Source organism: Herpailurus yagouaroundi, unplaced genomic scaffold (assembly GCF_014898765.1).
Source record: "Herpailurus yagouaroundi ecotype Mexico unplaced genomic scaffold, PumYag 77, whole genome shotgun sequence".
NCBI lineage: Eukaryota > Metazoa > Chordata > Mammalia > Carnivora > Felidae > Herpailurus > Herpailurus yagouaroundi.
In genome coordinates, this window is record NW_024412388.1 from 54,707,139 (window position 1) to 54,711,220 (window position 4,082).

Here is a 4,082-nt window from a genome sequence, read left to right on the forward strand (position 1 = left end):
AGGGGTCATGTGGGGCACATAGTCACTCAAGGTGGAGGACACAGAACAAGATGGAGTCGGCCGGCGTAGGTCCGCCCTTTCAATCCCCCTTACGTTGACTCTAGACTTAGCCAGATGACTTACTTTATAGCCAATGGGACATTAGCAAACATGACACAGGCAGAAACTTAAAAGGAGTGTGAATATTGGAATGTGCCCTCTCTCTTACTGCTGAGAACTATTCCAACTCCACATGAAAAAGCCTGAGCTAGCCCCCTGGAAAGATGCCCCAGGTGCCCAGTCTATCCCGTGTGAGGCCCAAATATGTGAGTGAGACCTGTTGAGTGAGACGGAAATAAAGCAGAAATAAGCCAATCCAGTTCAACCCATCCCCATTTGTCACTTTACTCAATTGTAGGCAAATAATTGGTAACTCTTAAACCATTGTTTTGGGTGATTTGTCATGCAACAATAGATTACAGATTCACTTTTATTGCTTACTCAAAAGCAGTCTGCTTCCAGTAATTATGGCTTTTCTGTAGACTCACCCGTTCTAAGTCTCTGAAGTAAATTTGGTTCAGGAGACTGCCAACAGCTCTGTGCTCCCCAGTCCTTACAGGCAAGGAATAGGTCTTCTGTATCTCACAGTGATTACGTCATCCTCAAGGATTATAGTTTTGCTGCCCCTGAGACTTGATGCTGGTGGGTTCCCTGGAATCTCTAGCAGGGAGGTGCCTTTGTGCTTCTTCTCCCCATCTCTTTGTGCCTCTTCTGCCTTACCTGTTCTGCTCTTGCTTTCTTGTTTGAGAGACGTGGCTGTTTTTGCATCTTGTGGTGAGCCTGTTACTTTCAGGAAACGTGTTTTTGCTGGTACTTTCTGATGTTCTTACTTTTGGTCCCCTTTACTCTCCCTAGGCCTTTTCCATATGACTTCTGCTCAAATGTAGCTACTTTAACACCCTCTACAAGGACTTTGGGGTTTGTGAGTAAAATCTGTATAGGGCTGCTGAAAATGGCATTTAACAATTTTTCCATTCTCTTTGTTAGTTTATACATGATTTCTAGGGAGAAGTGGGAAGGATGTTTAAATTGATGACATCATCTTCATACGGGAGTCCGTTTAATTCTTATTTGCAATGAGGACCCTTTGGACATGTTTTTCTGAAGATGAGGTAACAACATTGGGTGCTTTAGTAATCATTAATACCTTTCAAAGTTCTAATATTCGCAGGGGGAGCATGTCACTCAAACTGGTTCTTTTTTTCCCAGATTGAATCACAATTTAGTTTCCCATCCCACACTCTATTCGGGCAATGGTCTTTTTCTATTTAATTTGTCTGACTAATTAATCCTCACTGTAGTTCAGGAAAAAGAGATTATATTGTCATCGTTTTAGAGACAAAGACTGTGACAAGAACCATGACTGCATTGCAAGATTTATTGGCTTCCCTCCAGATGCTCATTGCCTCACTATTATTAATTTTGGCTTTGGGCTTAATTTCAAGCTAACAGATGAGTGGATGGTATAGAACATAAACCAACAGGTCCAAGAAGGCAGCATTTCAGCTGTGAGCACTGGGTGTTCTACACTCCAAGGGCTAGTATTTGAAAATGTTTCCTCCAAAAACCACCCAGGGATAACAGTGCAGGGCAGGAGTCCATTAAGTTCCTATATTGACAAGCTCTCAGGTATGACTTTCCTTGTGTAGGTATGTGAAGCTGGTTGGGTTAATGTATGAATAACAGAAGGTTACTGTTACTTCTTTGGCAAACTCCTATTTGCCTTTTATTACACAGTTCAGAAGGGATCAAATTCCCTGACCCATTTCCCCTCCAACTAGAGAAAATTCCTTCCACTGGTGTAATTGGTGTGTGCTTCCATGTGTAGTACTTGTCCGTTTTGGGCTTTCCTAGTAGCTTCTCCCACTAGGCAGTGAGCACCCTGGGTGCAGGGACTGTGGCCCTGATCATGTCTGTACTCCAGCATCTGGCACAGTGTATTGTGCTTAGTGCAAAATGGGTGTGCCACAGTGTTCTTTGGAATAAATTGTGAAATAGGCCAATTTTATCCATTAAAGTCTTTTCTGGTTTCTGGCTAGTTATAATAGTTCAATGTGCAAAGTTACCATATCCCTGTCTGCCTTCTCTTTCTCTCACCAGCTTTCTTCTCTCTTTCTCCGACTGAAAGAGCTGGACAACTGGAGAAAAGCAAATCTATGTTTTCTCACACCTGGCTCTCCCTACCCCCGGTGGGCCCCCCCCCCCCCCCAACCCAACTCGCAGGCCTCTACCCATCTGCACTCTTTCAAGCTGGGGAAGTCAGGTTTCCAAGTGTGGGCCTGCTGATTGGCCATTACAAATGGCCAAGTTGTGGGACCCACTCCCAGGGGTCTTTGCAGAGCACCTCCTTGGAGGTGAGCTGACCCACTGGTTCAGTGGCACTGTGCTTATCCTCTCTGGAGCTCCTTTGTGCAACAGGAGAGCAGCGGGTTCTCACCTTCACACCGGCTTCTTCCGCGTAATTCGTCCCTGGCTTCCCCCGGCCCCTCCAGCTGAGTGCTCTTCTCCCCATCCCCTTTTGTGCAACCCGTGGCTGCGGAGCTTCTAGTACTGTATTCATGGCAGATGAAGAGCGAATGACTGACACGTTCCAGGGACGGCGAATCGCAGCGAGCGCGGGCGGCAGGGGGAGGGTGTGTAGTGGCAGACGGCCGCTGGGATTATGAATGGGGGCGGGGGGGGGGTGGCTAGTGTGGGGTTCAAACCAGGATTTTCGGCATCCGGCTTTGGTTAGGCACGCAGGGCTGTGCGTAATCCTTCAGCTCTGGTGGAAAGAGAGATGCCGTGAGCTCCTGGCTGGGAGTGAGGGTTATTTTGCAAAACTCCCTTAGTATCGTGCGGCAGAGTACTGCGGGAGGTCGGCGAGGTAGGTGGAGGAGGAAAAGAAGCGGGTAGGGAATCAGGGAGAGGCCAGCCCTCTGGAGACAGTGTGCCTTGCACCTTGGAATTGACAGGTGGTGGCCGCAGCAGTTACAACCTACTACATAGCATCTAGTCCGTGCAGTAAGATCACATTGTTATTCCCCGCACCGGGCGGAAGAGCGCAGCGCGGCAGAACAAGTGCCACCGGCGAGCTGTCTCCCGGTGGGGGGGTAGTGGGGGTACAGAGAGGGGGTTTGGGGGGGCCAGCGGAGGAGACCGGAGCTCGGGCGCGTCGCGGCAGTCTGCACCGCCCCGGCCGGGGTCTTCATGCCCGGCGGCTCCGCGCGCGCGTTCCGCAGCCGTCCTCGGCTGGTGCGCCCCTTTCCAGGGCTCCCGGACTCGCCACGGCAGCTGCGGGCTCCACACCGCCGGCCGGGTTGCACGCGAGCCGCGCGCGAGCGTCTCCCGCCGCCTCTCGTGCCCCGGGGAGCGCACTGCACGCAAGAGCCGAGCCGGGCGGAGCCGCGGCGGTGCACCAGCGGCGCCTCAGCCAGCAGGAGGGCGGCTTCCGAGAGGGCAGCCTGAGGTAAGGGCTGCCCAGGAGGCTGCGGGTTTATTTTCCTCCTTCTCTTACTTCCTCACACAGAGGAGCCGAAATGGAGAGTGTGGGGTGCTGTGGGTTGATGGGGGGGCGAGGGAGTATGGGGCCGCACCAGGGTGGTCGCCTTGACGGCGTCCTTGGTGCCCCTAGTAGGAAATCCGCCAACCGGCCCTTCTTCTTCGCTCCCTCCTTCTCTGCCTCCGCCCTTGAACCTCTTGGCAAACCCTTAGGCAGGAGAGGCGGCTAAGGGAGGAAGGAGAAAGGCAGAAGGATTTGCCCAGGAGTGGGTGGATTGGCGCGCGATGCCCAGTGATTGCGGGCGGCGGGCGCGGGAGGGAGACCGAAGTACCCAAGAGTTTGCTGGGTTGCGGCCCCAGGATGGTCCTGTGCGTCCTGGTGGCTGGGGAGCCAGGTGGGGCGCGCCTAAGGCACAGCATAACGAAGGCTCTGTCAGCAACTTTTGGGAAGCCCTATCTCTTGTCTGGGGAGGGGTGCTGGGATGTGTTCAGGGCCTGGCCCTTTCTGAGCTACAAGTGTGTGTGTGTGTGTGTGTGTGTGTGTGTGTGTGTGTGTGTGTGTG

General features: G+C 52.2%; 1 protein-coding gene across 2 annotated transcripts in view; it reads left to right on the forward strand.

Annotated features, from left to right (window-relative positions):
* Positions 1 to 2,780: 2,780 nt before the first annotated feature.
* PDE4B (phosphodiesterase 4B) overlaps positions 2,781 to 4,082 on the forward strand; it is a 543,304-nt gene continuing 542,002 nt past the window's right edge. The window contains exon 1 of one of the 2 annotated variants that reach the window (XM_040470524.1): positions 2,781 to 2,905. The gene's annotated coding sequence lies outside the window, so the exon portion shown is untranslated. Of the gene's footprint in view, positions 2,906 to 3,390; positions 3,488 to 4,082 lie in introns of those variants that run through there. The other variant, XM_040470523.1, reaches the window with a different exon arrangement.